We start from the raw sequence: 17076 nt of genomic DNA, 5'->3' as shown, positions 1-17076 counted from the left end.
AAAGGCAACAAGCCTAAGGCTAAAAATAATTCAATACGGAATAAATCACAATCCGTTATTCAACATTTTTCTAATAACATTCACGATCTTATAGAATCTGAATGTAAAAATAAAAGACAACGGACGGATTTCCCTTCCGTTGATCCTATGCCGTCTAACAATATTTACGAGATTCTTCCTGAATCCGATTGTAGCGACATAGAAGAAAATTCTTCAAAAATTCCCAAAATGGACGCTTGTCGTTCTGGGAAGAAACATCAATCTATGCCACCAGTGACGGTGATGATTTCCGACTTCAAAGCATTCCGTACTGAGCTTTCTACTTTTCTCCCGGAAGTAAAAGTCTCATTTCAAATCGGACGAAGAGGAGAATGTCGAGTCTTGGTGGATGGATTGGAAGATTACGAACGTCTTATTCGATATTTGTCCGAAAAACTTCATAAATTTTATTCATATGATATAAAATCAGACAGACCCTTCAAGGCTGTCTTGAAAGGATTATCAAATGATCAAAGTATTGATGAAATTAAAAATGAAATAAAAGAATTGCTTGGTTTTGCCCCTTCCCAAGTAATACTTATGAAAAAAAGAGCGAATGGTACTTCTAAACCACGCTCTGGAATTTCCCATGAACTTTACCTAATACACTTCAATCGAAGTGATGTAAACAATTTGAAAACTTTAGAAAAAGTACGTTTCATTTCCCACATTAAAATTCATTGGGAACATTATAAACGGCATAATCGTATTGCAAACTTAACGCAATGTCGTCGTTGCCAAGGCTTCGGCCATGGAACCAAAAATTGTCATATGGATATACGGTGTTTGAATTGTGGTAAATCGCATTCGAAAGACGTTTGTCCAATGAATGAAACCACTGATAAATTTTCATGTTCAAATTGCAATGGAAATCATAAATCCAATTATTTGAAATGTCCTGTCAGGGAAAAAATTTTAAACGCTCGTTCGCTTAGACAACAAGTCAAATCAACGACCTTAAATTTACAGAACATACCTGAAAATTCTTCTAAGGCACCTGCCAATTCGTCTTCTAACGAAAACAATTTATTGACAGGTAGATCGACCTCGTCATCATCTTCTTCTAATGTCAGTTATGCTGGTATATTAGGTAGAAATCTATCTCCTATTTCTTCTAATGTAAATAATCAAAACACAGGACCGCCTTGCAGTTCTTCTTCTAACGAAAACAATTTATTAATAGGTAGACCGGCCAAATCATCTTCTTCTAATGGCAGTCTACCTACAAATATTCCTTCAATGCCATTCGCTTCTTTAAATGAAGTCGATTTAGGCGATATAACTGAAAATAAAATGATCTACCTACAAGATCAACTTTTTCAAATGATCATCCAAATGAATTCGACTTCATCACTTTTTGAAGCATTTCAAATCGGATGGAAATTTGCAAACAATATTATAATGAATTTAAAATTTAACAGTGATGTTAAATAATTATTTGAATATTTTAAATTGGAATGCTCGATCTTTGAAATCGAGTGAAGATGAATTTTATAATTTTCTCAAAGTTCACAAAATTCATATTGCCATTGTGACAGAAACTTTTCTTAAACCAAATGTAAAATTGAAAAGTAATCCACATTATGTGGTTCATCGATTTGACAGGTTTACTGGAATTGGTGGTGGAGTTGCCATTTTTGTCCAACGGCAAATTAAACATCGAATTTTACCTTCTTTCAATACTAAAGTTATTGAAAGCTTGGGAATCGAAGTTGAAACCATTCATGGAATTTATTTCATCGCTGGAGCATATTTGCCATTCCAATGCACCGGCGAACAATTAAATTTCTTTAAAGGCGATTTGCAAAAACTTACAAGATATCGATCGAAATTTTTCGTAATAGGGGACTTAAATGCTAAGCATGTCCAGTGGAATTGTAGGCAAAATAACAGTAATGGTAAAATACTTCATAATCAACTCTCAGCTGGTTACTTTACAGTTCTTCATCCCAGTAATCCTACTTGTTTCTCTTCCGTGAAAAACCCGTCTACAATTGATCTGGTTCTAACAGATCAAAGTCACATTTGTAGTGAACCGATTACTCATGCTGATTTTGACTCAGATCATCTTCCTGTAACATTCAGACTTTCCAACGAAGCTATAATTAATCCAATTAGTTCTATTTTCAACTATCATAGAGCTAATTGGTTGGATTACAGATCTCACATTGAAAATCATGTGGATCATGAAACTATTTTAGAAAATTCTGCGGACATCGACACAGCAATTGATAATTTGAATCATTATATTATCGAAGCTAGAAATCTTTCAGTTCCCAAAGCTCAAACTAAATTAAATTCTCCTATCATCGATGACAATCTTCAACTGCTCATTCGGTTGAAGAATGTTCGTCGACGACAATATCAACGTTCTCGTGATCCTGCTATGAAAAACATAGTTAAGGATTTACAAAAAGAAATTAAACATAGATTTACTCTTTTGCGAAATGAAAATTTCGCTAAAGAAGTTGAACAAATTAAACCATATTCTAAACCTTTCTGGAAATTTTCTAAGGTTCTTAAGAAACCTCAGAAACCAATTCCTGCTCTCAAGGAAGGAAATCAAATACTTCTTACAAATGGTGAAAAAGCTCAAAAGCTAGCTCAGCAGTTCGAGAGTGTCCACAATTTTAATTTAAACGTTGTGAGTCCTATTGAAAATGAAGTCTCACTGAAGTATGATCATATTTCAACCCAAGTGTTATCACACGATGACATTATTGAGACGAATTTTGATGAAATTAAATCAATTATTAGGAAACTCAAAAACATGAAGGCTCCTGGTAATGATGGAATTTTTAATATTCTTATTAAAAATCTTCCCGATGTTGCCTTGAGACTCCTGGTTAAAATTTTCAACAAGTGTTTTTCATTAGCTTACTTCCCAAAAAGATGGAAAAACGCTAAAGTAATTCCTATCCTAAAACCTGATAAAAACCCAGCAGAAACATCAAGTTATCGCCCAATTAGCTTACTTTCTTCTATCAGTAAACTTTTTGAAAAAATTATCTTGTTAAGAATGATGACTCATATAAATGAGAATTCAATTTTTTTACCAGAGCAGTTTGGATTTCGTCATGAACATTCAACTACTCATCAACTTGTCAGAGTAACGAACATGATAAAATCAAATAAATCTTCTGGGTTATCCACTGGAGTTGCTCTTCTAGACATAGAAAAAGCATTCGACAGTGTTTGGCACAAAGGTTTAATAGCAAAAATGTCTGATTTCCAGTTTCCTATTTATTTGATCAAAATGATTCAAAATTATTTAACTGATCGTACTCTTCAGGTTAGCTATCAGAATTGTAAATCTGAATTGCTACCCGTACGAGCCGGTGTTCCGCAGGGTTCGAGTGTAGCTCCAATCTTGTATAATATTTTCACTTCTGATCTTCCAAATCTACCCGTTGGTTGTCAGAAATCGCTATTCTGTGACGACACAAGTCTGTTAGCCACAGGTAGAAATCTAAGAGTGATCTGCAGTCGCCTACAAAGAAGTTTAAATATTTTCAGTGATTATCTGTCAAAATGGAAAATTAAACCAAATGCAGCAAAAACGCAATTAATTATCTTTCCTCACAAGCCAAGAGCTTCTTTTCTTAAACCAAACAATAATCACATTCTCAAATTGAATGGCTTGGAATTGACATGGTCTGATCAAGCTAAATACTTAGGTTTAACGTATGACAAAAAACTCACTTTCAAGGATCACATTGAAGGAATCCAGGCAAAGTGTAATAAATATATTAAATGTTTATATCCTCTTATAAACAGAAATTCTAAGCTCTGTCTAAAAAACAAATTGTTAATTTATAAACAAATTTTCAGACCAGCCATGCTTTATGCGGTACCAATTTGGTCAAGCTGTTGTTCCACCAGGAAGAAAACGCTTCAAAGGATTCAGAATAAAATTCTGAAAATGATTCTGAAGCGTCCTCCCTGGTTTAGTACAAATGAGTTACACAGACTCACAAATATAGAACCATTAGATGTAATGTCACATAATATTATAAGCAAATTCCGACAAAAATCGATGCAATCTTCAATTGAATCGATTCGCTCTCTGTATTAGTTAGTAAGTTAGTATATAAGTTCCTTTTCCCCATTACACAATACAAGTAGGTTTAGAATTTTCCCTACACAAAAATCTCAGAATTGCGGAAGCAAATGATGTCTTCATGGTAATAACCAAATCATATATATATATATATATATATAACAGGGCTGAAAAGTCACCACTTGTGGCTGAACACCCAATTTAAATCTTAATAATTTAATTTTAACTCATATTCCAATAAATAGTTATATATAAAAAAAAAAAAAAATCGCTTTTTTTTCTCTCCTCTCATGATTCCAATTGATCTGAGTTGTTTCCACTAATAAACGTTTTCCATTGATGCATTTGATGTGTTTCACATATTGCATCATACTCGGACAACCTATCCCGGTCCTGGGGTTAACATAGTTGGCCGATTTTTTTCTCCGCATTTGATTGTTAATAACTTTTTCCCTGATTTTGCTAGAGTTATGAAAAAATTCACTAATGTGCTTAAAAGATATATCTTTAAGACAGCGCAAACCGTTTTCAAAAACTCCAACCAGAATGAGTACAGAAATTCCGAAACGAAAACTCGGCCAACTAGCCCCGGTCTCCCCTACAGCATATTGAAAAGTAAAGTAAATAACTTAAAACTAGCTAATAAAAACTAAAGTTCGATTTACTTAGGCTGTGAACAATTTCGCGGTTAATTTTAGCTTTTGGTTGAAATCTGACACTTGAGCGGTTATTTTGTGTCGAGCAGTTAAATTTAACTAAAACTGCGGCCCATTTCATAGTTTGACGGATGGAAAATTATTTGGGTTTATGTTCCATTGGACATAATTGTAACTAAAATTGATAAGGGAGAGTGTTTGGTTACCGGCACCTTTTTATTTTAAGCTCATACTTATGACTTAGTGCACATTATGCGGACATCTATACATTAATGGAAAGCTAAAGTCCCTAGCTAACTCGACGACTATTCAAATCAGCAAATCTTAGATGATTCTTTGATTTAATTTGAATCTTAGATCGGTTCAGCCATCTACGAGGAAAATAAGTTACACAATTTTAATTTCGTTTCACATATCATCCTGTAGTTCCGGAACCAGAAGTCGGATCCAAACATAATTCAGGAACCTTGTTTAGGAGCATACGAATTTTCATATGAATCTGAGTTTGTAGAAAACGGTTGAGTCATCTTCGAAAAAAAGGTAAAAAATTCAGTGAAATTATTTGTCACATACGCATTTGCTGATCTCGACGAACTGATTCGAATGGTATATGGGTGTTATGTTCTTCCAGCATTTATTGCTGTAAGCAGTTTGAATCAATATAATTATGAAAATGTTCTGAATTCGGAAGTACTGCCATCTTTCCAATATGTCATATTAGAACGATTATGTTGCCAAAAACGAACCGTGCTAAAATCGGTCTGAGGCAAAATGTCACGAAAAAGGATGTTGTATTTTTGGTACTTAGAAACAATTGTATGTAATAGTATAAAAAATCGTGTTTTACGTTGCTCCCCCCCCCCCTTTCTTTGCCATACAGCGCTTCTACTGCTGGAATATGGGGGAAATGTCGCTTACACAAAAATTTCGATATCTCCGTTAAAAATGGACGGATTTTAACAATCTATGGCTTGTTGGATAGGTATTACCGTGCGGAATCTAAGTCTGAAAACATGGTCTGTTTTCAAGGTCAATTGTGACAGATACTGTCAAAAAACTGAAAATTTTGACATAAAACTTCGTATAACTCAAAAAGCAAACATCCGATCTCAAAACCATTCAATAGCGTTCTGGGTGACGGGGAGACCTTTCATTTGCGACTAGTTTGATCAAAATCGGTCCAACCATCTCTGAGATTTCGACCTCTTTGTTGACAACACACACACACACACAAACACACACACCACTTGCTCAGTTCGTCGAGCTGAATCGATTGGTATCTGAAATTTGGCCCTCCGGACCTCGGAAAATTTTTCTAAAGTTCAAGCGAATTCTATACCTTTTTTATATATATAAAAAAAGGTAAAACATATTTTTTTCTTTTTGGAAGCATGTGGACAAAAGTCTTCATTGTCCTATGGTGACTTCGTTTCGGCTCTCTTGGTCGATGATTTGAAAGGTGGAGCCTTTGGTGTTGATTTGGCCGGTCTTCCACGTTTTTTCTTAGCCGGTCCATCTGCTGTATGAGCAGCTAGGTGTTTGGCCAAAACTTTGACTTGCTTTGTCTCGACAACAGCCTGTATATCACTGACAATTTTTCGTGATTTGACGAAAAAAATGGAGTGCCGGTAACCGAACATCTTGGTAACCGTAATCGGTTGACATTTTGAAAATGACAAAACAAATCTTTGGTTGTGAAAATTTTGATAGCGTCCGGTATAAAATTACCTCATAAATATTTAATCCACTCACCTTTCCGATTGATGCTCTTCCATTTATTTATTCCATACAAAAAAAAATCAGAAAAAGCTTTTGTGTTGATTTTTGCGCAATTAAAATTTGTTTCGAACGCAGCAAAAAATACAAGCGTCTGTTTGCTTCGGTATTCGGCACAAAAAGAACGTGCTGCTATTATACACACATGACATTTGTCGGAATGACGCTTTCTGTCAAAAGTTACGGTGGGGTGCCGGCAATCGAACATCTTCCCCTATTAGAATTTTCTTTGCAAGATTTTTTTTCGGTGTCGTAAAATAACCATCAATCTGTATATCTCGGGATTGTTTTGATGAAGTAAAACCGATAGGCAGTCAAAATAATTGATTTTACTTGCACATTCACGCATTAACAATTTATGCTTTACTTTGATGACAGCCGAACGTCACTTGTAAAGCGATCGCGCTAAAACGATTCCCCGCCTATGCTACATCGCTGCGCAATTTTTTTCCAGAAAAAGCAAACAGTTACCATCGCCTATCAAAAACTAAAGGATAATAAAGTATATAAATTTTCTTCAAGTATGTGTCAGTGTTTCAATCTCTAAAAAGAAAAGTGTCCGCAAAAATTTCGCCGTTCCCAAATCTTGGTGTTTACAGTCCACCGTCCGAACACGATTGAATCTCCTCTGAACGTGATGAAATACATGTTCAGACTTTGCCCAGCCGGTGTGTGGTTCAGTTTTCAGTCTCGACCCTGCTTCATCATTCCGAACGAGAACACTTCACTTGCAAACACTAATCTAATTTACCCTTTGTCCCTTACATATTCTCATACAGATTCTCTTTCGATTCTGACGGTCCTATCGGCAATTTATCCCTCCAACACTTTACATAGAATAATTACTAAAACCATCATCTTTCGATCTGCACTGAAGAATTTATTGGTAAATATAAGAATATGCCGTAATAATAGAAAAAGAAAATGAACAAGAAGAAACTGTCAGTTGCACTTTGGACCTTTTCTAAAGTGCATTGAGAATTGTCTAAAAATGGTGTTGATGAAATAGTTGTACGAAATCGATAGGGTATTTATCAAACAAAAAATGTTTTAATACTTTTTCAAGAATTAGAAAATGAGCCAAAAAAACAATTAACTTTTATTGCTCTTGGTCTGTTGATTTCTTAAAACTTCTTATTCTAAATTTTTTATGTAGAATTTCTGAAGTTTCTGAATTAGAGAGATTTAATGAAAGTGTATACAAAAATGCCCTGTTTAAAAATCGGTCTTTAATAGAATTGATCTCTTCGTCCGAGTAAAACAAATGGTTTGCTATACTGAAGACGCGTGCAAGATTTTATCCAAATCGAAGAATGATTTGTTAACCATTTCTGAAATTACTCCGGAGTCGAAAGACAAAACTTTTTTCGTCTATTTTCGGTTGTTTTTTTTCTGACGAGCACTTCAGCGTCCTCCTGCATGTAAATTTCGATAGGTATAAATCGTACTGGTTGTAGGAATTATTACTTCAAATGACCGCAAAAAGTCTTAGCACGTCATGTTTGAGCATTACAAGACACGCTAGTAAATTGGATTAGAAGGAGAAATCAAAACTTCCCAATCGATAATCAGATCAAATATCGTTTAAGCAAATACGAGTTTGTATTTGTACTTGATTTAAGATTGAATTTTATTATATTGTGTTATTGGTTTTCCGTACGTGCACGGAAAGTCTCCATCGAAATTATCACGAAAAAAATGATGCGCTTTCTGTCACTCTGCTGTCATGATAATACCTTATGATTTATATTGATCAGTGTGAAGAACGAAATTAGTTTTTTTTTTCTATTGTATGATAAAATAAAGCGATTTCAAATTTAACTTGTCACTGAAACTATTACCAACGATTACGGAAAAAAGCAGAGTAGAATAATAAAGCATCCATTTTTGTTTCCGCCAAAGCCAACTAATCCTCCATCTCCATAACAACAGCACGTACCCGTCCATCAGCCATAACCGTTCCGGATAAATAATAACACAACTGCCTGTCAAATGTATGATCTATTACAAATGACAATGGCAGCGGCTGCAATAACATCAGCTCAATCGCTCGTCAACATCGGCACGGAACAGAGCGAGAGCGTTGCACCAGCTGCTATCGCAACTCGGCCGCCGGAGAGCCAGCCAGTGCTGACGAACTAGCAACAACACAACAATAAGAGAATAATAATAACAGCAGCAGTGGTAGTGACAGCAAGAGCAAAACTATTAGCAAGCCACACCTTTTAAAAGGGCGGTACGTAAAAACACACCGGTCGTCGCCGCTGAATGTAGTGAATGTTCCGTAAAAAGCCAAACAGAATAACAACAACACAAGCCCGAAATGTGTGAGAGCCGTCGGCAAAAGAGAAGAATATCGGAAAATGCACGCTGGCTGGACTGCTGCTGCTGCCCAGTAAATCCGAGCATCGGACGCATCGTGCAAGAAAGCTTTTGACTGCGTTTCAAGCTTACATAGTGTATCGATAGAACAAAAGAGTGAAGAAATACCAAAGCAGAGAGCGGATGTCTGATACGCAGAGGATGGGATATATCGGGGTTGGATTTTCAACTCCGAACATAGGGCCAGAGTTTTTCTGGCCCTAAGAGGCGAATGACCTTAAGGTTAAAGCCTCTATGACCGAAACAAAAGAATGTTTAACACTATTTCACACCCTATCGGGAAGACGTCGGCTTGAAAATGCCTTGTTTGATATTCCTTCGCTCTGTTTCTCTAGCGATACATAATGTAAAAATAAAGCTTTCTTAAGACGACGCGGTTGATGCAAATGGTGCAGAATTGTCCGATGACGGGCCGATCGAAGCGCTACGATCGGCCCCATATCGTGCTCAATCGGTCCGATAATCGGACCGATGATCGAACCGATGCGGATCGACAAAATCCACCGGGTGCCGTCGCCGCAGCAGCCGCACTCGAATTGAACCGACACCGTCACGTGCTGCCATCTGCAGTGCCGTTCGACAAAACTGTTCGGTTGCCGTTGTGATGGATTGGTGATGTTTCACCACTACATTGACACTTCGATGATCCAGAGCTAGCGGAATGTGAGGTTATGTAGGGTTTCTTTTTGTTTCGACTATTATCTTCACGATTTCTGACGTTTTATATGATTTTAAGTAATGTGCCTACTATGTATTCAATGCATAATTTTCGCAACATCAAGTTGACTGCAATTCTCTAGATTGGGTTGCATTTTAGTCGTGCAAAAAATTAATGATTATTCGTTTGTTTACATTCAGGAGCAGTTAATTAGAGCGTAATACTAAACGTCTGTGATTAATGATTACAGTACCTGCTTGTTGTGTACTACCGAATGTTGTCGATTCGCCTCACACTACCCTAGTAGAACTTCGCTTTGAACCCGTAGATTATTAATTATGTTTCCACTTTTCACAAAACATCAACACGACACGCGACTTGCAATCGAAACTAGTTTGTGCATTGGTGCACGAACACACACATAATAGTTTGACAGCTCTGTCTTCGACGTAGAATCAATGCGTGTGTTTGTGATGTTTTGCCTCGTATTTGTTAGTATGAGTAAGTCTTTAAATCGAGAGAATCACGTAGTGTGAGAGATATTGGTTTCAGTAGTTTGCGAGTGTATCAATGTGTGTATGTGTGTGTTTGTGAGAGAAAGACCGAGGATTAATGGGTAGTCATTTGAATTGCTCCTCCTATCTGTCAATGATGACAGGCATAAGCATACGCAGTTACAAACGCGAGTGTTGCCGATACGGGTGACAGTTTATCCATCTATCGGTGCGTTCGCGCTCGTCAGCGTTTCTGCACATGTTGGTGAAGCTTGTGTCAGGTTCTGATGCGCGTCGCTAGTTGAGGACATCTCACGCTAAGTCAACCTTACGAAAATCGAGAGACATGCGATAGTATGAGTTGATAGTTCCCTGTTCAAGTTTTTATCATCTTTTGTGCGATGAGCGGAGTTTTTCTTCGGCTATTTATTTTTTTTGTTCTCCGGCAGAAAGCGTAATTTAGCCTTTTTCTTTGCATGTATTCATTTTCCAGAATTTTCATCCAAAGACGAGTCAGATCAATACGAATGGCAGTGCTTATCTAGTGGTTGTAGAAAAAATCGGTCTGTATATATCTTGAAGCAAATGACGGACCAGTGTTGGTAAAGTGGATGTATTTTGAACTGTTGTTGAATTCAAAACATTATTTTGATTTATTGACATCCAGGGTATAATGATCTATTTTCAGGGATATGTTTTTGACATGAATGCCAAGCATCTATCCATCGGAATCAGAACCTAATCGACAGAGTCAAGCTAATCAATTCCAATCAAATCTTTTAGTTCGACCAGATGTCATTGACTCGGCTGTCATCGAAGAGCTGGTTTGAAGCAAAGAGAAACGGAAAAGATTACGCAGTTGGGATTTGTCGAATCGCGATCCAGTTTGAAAGTATTTGCAAAACATGACGGCCCGTCGAACTGTGTGGAGCTTGCTACACACAGTTCCGCGGTTCTTATGTACAACAACTCGCGTCTCCCTGGTCTGGTCACCACATCGTCTCCGAACCGAACTACCCCTGCACTCAAAACGCAACCGTTTCGAGAGAACGAGGTGCTCTCGGAATTCGCATCGCATCGTATCGACCGTGGAGAGAAGCGCATTCCGAGGTTCTCCGCAAATTGCAGCAGGTCGCATCGATACTGTTTCTTACCTTACCCTCCGATGAATTCACCGCTGCCACCGAGCAGTGTCCTCCTCGTCGGCGCGGTGGTGCTGTGGAGTTTGGCACTTGTGTCGTAGCACACGACGTCTCTTGTTGGACACAACATGCTTATGCTTTTAGGCGGGCAGACAGGCACCCAGAGAGTCCACGGCAGCAGCGCAACTGACTACGACTTCGCGAAATTGCACTGAAATGGTAGTAGTTTAGAGTGATATTACGTTCCATTTTCAGCAAATCGTGTGTCGATATAGTCAGTGATTCGGTTTGCAGTCTCCCGGGTCGGGTCGCGGATTATTGCAATCCCCGCGTGCATGGTGGTGTTTTTTTCTTCGACTGTACCTCAGAGTCTTCGCCTGCGAGTGTCGGTTATTTGCTGTTCTTAATTGCAGGTGATTTTGCAAAATAGATTTTCCGTTTGCAACAGCGGAAAGTCGACTGGTTGGTCACGGTAGGCCAGCTCGAGCCTAGACGATCGTGCGGTTGCTCGAGCGGACCGCGTTTGCGTCACGCATGCACGTGTGAAGTCACGCGCGCGTATGGTTACGAACATACACACACACGCGCGGCCGTGATTTCTGTTGCATTTTTCTCCGTGTGATTTATGTTACTTATTTCTACCATTTTCAACACAACAATCGACGGAATTTAAGATGCATATCTCTGGTGGAGTTATGCCGAGTGATAACTTCTAGTGTAGCAATATGTTGGAACAAATAAGCTGACCCCTTCCGTCGTTCGCATCGAAGTGAAAAAAGAGGTAGGTAGGATCCCTCCTTGCCACTCGCAGGCACCCTATGTTTCGGTTCATCTGGGGAATGGGATGGCAATAATTATCGATCCCCTGACGATGCTAGCCATCCCTGCGAAGAAAAACTTTCGTTTTGTTTTTGTCGAGTTTCAGTCTTGGCCTGCCAGCTCGTCATTCAGATCCTTTTTCTTGTGCTGTGAATATGCTTAGCTTAACTCGGGAGGGCCCCCGAAGAGCGATTGATAGAGAGGACGATCCGTGCGGCGGCGGTTTGGTGTGTCGCCTAGCGAGGAAAGTGCTCTCGCCCACGGTGCACAGGTGTAGCTTTACAATACAAACGAAGAAATGCGATAGCCGGACTGTTTGCCAGCCGAAGTCGATACTGACAATGATGACGACGACGACGACGGCGATGATGATGATGATGGTGTTGGCAGAGGTCGTAAAATATAACGCCAAGCATGCGCAAAACTTTGTAAGCGAGAAGCAGCAAAAAATCATATCTCTTTCAACCCAAACCCCCGGACATCTCGGGCGTGAGGAATGGGAATCACCCACAAAAGGAAAGAAAGAAGAAAAAAACGGCTCATTTTGTACAGAAACTCAATCCGTAGCTTCGCTCCTGTCTGGGATTCAAATGAGAACGATCTCATTTATGTTAGTTATGTATACATACATTTCTCGGGGAAAAAGGCTTCGTTTTGATAAAATTATGAGATTGTTTCCTTCAGGTTCGCTTTCACGGTAGATTGTGCTGGGCTGTGTGTAGTGAAGGAGGGGGGGGGGGGGGGGGGGGATGAGGGTGTTGTACTTTCGACAACTTGGCAACGGTTGGGGTGTAAGCACACGTGCTTACCAGGTCCCTATCTCGACAAAGCGGGGAGATATAATTTAATTATCTAATTAATTTGCGCACACATAAAACACGCACTGAGCCGCTGCCGCTATTTACAACATGTTCGTAGTGACCGCCTTAAGCACCCAAACGAGTGTATTTCAATATTTGGATTGAAAAAAAATTAATTACACCTTCGGCCGGATACACGGTTCTTGTGTTTCATCGAGATATTTGCCGAACAAATATATTTATCAATTTATTGGTAACACGGCTGGATAGAAGGTGCGGCGGCTCGTTGATTAAGGTGCTTGTGTGATCATACTGCATGACTTAGTATTAACGATGGATCGATTCATTAAACTGTTGTGTTTTATTCTGCAATAATTTTTGCCGCAAAACAAGAATGGAGTTGCAGGATGTATGCCTTCAATGAACAAAGAGTAAATATAGAGGAAATGTAGTCGTTTCAGGAAAAGTAATTATTTGAATATATGAATTATGACTGGCACGCCCGAATCCACGATTTCGTTTCGGGAGGGTCCCACAGATTAATATACATCTAACTGATGATTTTTTTATCTTTATGTATGCCAGGTCCTTTAATACCTTTAATTCCTTGAAAGCATGAGTAGGGGAGAGTATTTGGTTACCGGCACCCTTTTTATTTTAAGCTTACAACTTCTGACTAAGCGCACATTAAGAAGACATATATACATCAATGTAAAGCTAAAGTCCCTAGTTAACAACTGATTAAGAAACTGTGTTGATTCATATGATTTAAAAAACTTTATTATCAATTTAGTAAAGTGATAAATTGTGGCCATTTCAGAAAAGGTCTTGGAAAAATATAAGTAACAGTTCGACCGAAAAGTTTGTATCGTTTCATAGTAACACACATTTTTTTGCCAAAATTCGTTTTTATTATTCAACATAATTGCCATCAGAGGCGATACAGCGATTATAGCTTCCAACTTTTCGATACCATTTTTGTAGTACGATTTGTCCTTTGCCTCAAAATAGGCCTCAGTTTCAGCGATTACCTCTTCATTGCTTCTAAATTTTTTACCAGTGAGCATTCTCTTGAGGTCTGAGAACAGGAAAAAGTCACTGGGGGCCAAATCTGGAGAATACGGTGGATGAGGGAGCAATTCGAAGCCCAATTCGTTAAATTTCAGCATGGTTTTCAATCATCAATTCGTCGTTGTTTTTGATCGATTGTGAGCTCACGCGGCACCCATTTTACACAAAGCTTTCTCATATCCAAATATTTGTGAATAATATGTCCAACACGTTCCTTTGATATCTTTAGGGTGTCAGCTATCTCGATCAACTTCACTTTACGGTCATTGAAAATCATTTTGTGGTTTTTTTTCACGTCCACTGCGTTCATCGTCTTCGGTGCTCATATGACCAGAACGAAATTTTGCAAACCACTTACGAATTGTTGCTTCGCCCGGTGCAGAGTCTGGATAACACTCATCAAGCCATTTTTTGGTATCGGCGGCACTTTTTTCATAAAAAAGTAGTGTTTCATCATCACACGAAAATCCTTTTTTTCCATTTTGTTTTCACAATAACAAAAGTAGCTTCACTCAAAAGGCAATATCTCACAAACTAATAATCAGACAGCTGTCAAATTTATACACTTATTTTTTGAAGGTTGGTACTAACTGAAAATGGTATGGATTTAATTCTAGTGGCGCCCTCTCATAGAAATGAAACGAACTTTTCAGCCGATCTGTTAAAGACTGCAATTATTCGGAGGGTTTTCAAGCAAAAGTCATCATTGCCTGATGGAGACTTCGCCTTGGCTCTCTTGGCCGATGATTTGGATGGTGGCGCCTTGATGTTGATTTAGCCGGTCCTCCACCGGCTTCGCGGCATTGAATACGTTACTGCAGTCGAATTTATTGGCTTCTTATCTATTAAGCAACATTTAATGGCATTAATCAGTGCATTGAAGTTAATTTTGCTTGACTGTGACGATTTTTTTGAGGTCGCCATACATAAAATACTTCCACCAAAGTTTGCGCTTATTAGGATTTCTGACAGCTTACTTACAACCACAAATGCAAATGAAATTGGTTTGCTTTCATCAGAAACCGCATGCATTAAACACGATTCAGACGATCAATAGACTTTGGTCGAAGTCAAGATATATTTATTAATTTTTTTAACCTATTTTTTTTAACGTGAGCAATAACGTGCCCGATGTTGAAATGATCCATGAACTTGACGTAGTGTCCCTTCATATGAATTGTTTACAATTAATGTTGTTGTTCCGTAACCGTTCCAAGCCGGTGATAGTCGTCTGATGCTACGTGTGAATCGCATTTACATATTGTTTTTTTTTTTTTTTTATAATAAAATTTTTATTGGGCTCATTTGCGTTAGCTTAACGTGGCCGATTGTCTTGTTGTTAGGTGGAAAAGAGTGGAAGCCGTATTATGGGGCGACCTGCTCCCCTAGAGTTAGTAAAGGAGTGTCAGGAGGGTGGGACCTATACTGTATTGATTTTGAACATATTTTGATATTACAAATCATTCATTAATAGCTTGCATCTTTTAAACACACTTTGCATTTCCGGGTTCTCGACGTTCTCCAGATTGTAACGAGGAAGAGACTATACTAAACTCGGATGCTTTGTTGGTGTACTTTGATGTTGGTGTGTCATTTATGGATGGTTTCCAGCAATTCAGCTTGACCAGTGTTTAGTTCGTTTGGGGTAGGACCACTGTAGAAGAAAGAAAGAGAAAGAGAGAGAACTAGATTTGCACGTTTATAGCTTTGAGGAAGTTATAGAGGTAGGTCATGTAAAGGAGATCTCTGGTTGCCAAAACGTCACGGACTGGAACATAAGGTGGTCTACCTTGGGCCCGAAGGGAATCAATTAGCTGGAGTCTGACGTCGCAATACTCGCAGCACACCCAAACAACATGCTCGATGTCATGATAACCGTCTCCGCAAACGCAAAGATTACTCTCACTAAGGCCAACACGATGAAGATGCGCTTTGAGCAAAGAGTGGTTGGACATAAGTCTTGACATTGTGCGCATAAAGTCCCGGTTCACATCCAACCCTCGGAACCAAGCTTTCGTCGATACCTGCGGTATAATGGAATGTAACCACCGTCCTAGATATCCATCATTCCAGAAGGTTTGCCAGCTGACGAGTGCCTCTTGACGAGAACGACTGAAAAATTCATTGAAGCAGATTGGTCTTTCATAGGTTTCACCTTGTAATGCGCCCACCTTGGCCAGTGAGTCCGCCATCTCATTACCCCTTACGGAACAATGTGATGGGACCCAAACCAAGGTAATCCGGTATGATTTTTCAGATAAAGCACTCAGTTGTTCCCGTATTTTCCCCAGGAAATACGGCGAGTACTTTCCAGGCTTCACTGAGCGAAGAGCCTCGATAGAGCTGAGACTGTCCGATACAATGAAGTAGTGGTCTGTGGGCAAAGTTTCAATGATCTCAAGGGTATACTGAATTGCAGCTAGTTCTGCGACGTAAACTGAAGCCGGATCACTGAGTTTATAGGAGGCGGTGAAATTTTCATTAAAAATACCGAAGCCAGTGGACCCGTCGAGATGTGATCCGTCAGTGTAAAACATTTTATTACAGTCGACTTCTCTAAATTTGTCATTAAAAATATTTGGGATCACTTGAGGGCATACGTGATCCGGGATTCCATAAATATCTTCTTTCATGGATGTGTCGAAAAACACCGTAGAATTAGAAGTATCATAGAAACGAACACTGTGAGGATTGTAGAAAGAAGAATTATTGTTACGTGACATGAAATCAAAGTACAATGTCATAAATCGGGTCTGAGAATTAAGCTCGACTAGCCGTTCAAAGTTATCGATAACCAACGGGTTTAAGACGCTACATCGAATGAGTTGTCGATATGAGAGATCCCACAAACGGTTTTTCAACGGGAGAATTCCCGCCAGTACCTCGAGACTCCCCGTATGAGTCGACTGCATACAACCCAAGGCTATACGCAAGCAACGATACTGGACTCTCTCCAGCTTGATAAAGTGTATTTTCGCGGCTGAACGGAAACAGAAACATCCATACTCCATCACTGACAATATCGTTGTTTGGTACAGCCTTATAAGATCTGTTGGGTGAGCTCCCCACCAAGTCCCGGTCACTGTACGTAGAAAGTTGATTCTTTTTTGGCATTTTCGTTTCAGATACCTAATGTGACATCCCCAGGTACCTTTGGAATCGAACCAGACTCCGAGGTA

General features: G+C 38.9%; 2 protein-coding genes across 3 annotated transcripts in view; one reads left to right on the top strand and one right to left on the bottom strand.

Moving 5' to 3' along the window:
* Window positions 1–9965, bottom strand: part of LOC131430644 (zinc finger protein 236-like) — a 198370-nt gene extending 188405 nt beyond the window's left edge. For both annotated transcript variants that reach the window (XM_058595763.1, XM_058595764.1), the window contains exon 1: window positions 9825–9965. The gene's annotated coding sequence lies outside the window, so the exon portion shown is untranslated. The remainder of the gene's footprint in view (window positions 1–9824) is intronic.
* A 1547-nt stretch (window positions 9966–11512) lies between these two features.
* LOC131430642 (protein tiptop) overlaps window positions 11513–17076 on the top strand; it is a 1048630-nt gene continuing 1043066 nt past the window's right edge. The window contains exon 1 of the mRNA XM_058595758.1: window positions 11513–11988. The gene's annotated coding sequence lies outside the window, so the exon portion shown is untranslated. The remainder of the gene's footprint in view (window positions 11989–17076) is intronic.

This window comes from Malaya genurostris, chromosome 2, assembly GCF_030247185.1.
Source record: "Malaya genurostris strain Urasoe2022 chromosome 2, Malgen_1.1, whole genome shotgun sequence".
In the NCBI taxonomy this organism is placed as follows: Eukaryota; Metazoa; Arthropoda; class Insecta; order Diptera; family Culicidae; genus Malaya; species Malaya genurostris.
This window is presented reverse-complemented; position numbering and strand designations above follow the sequence as displayed.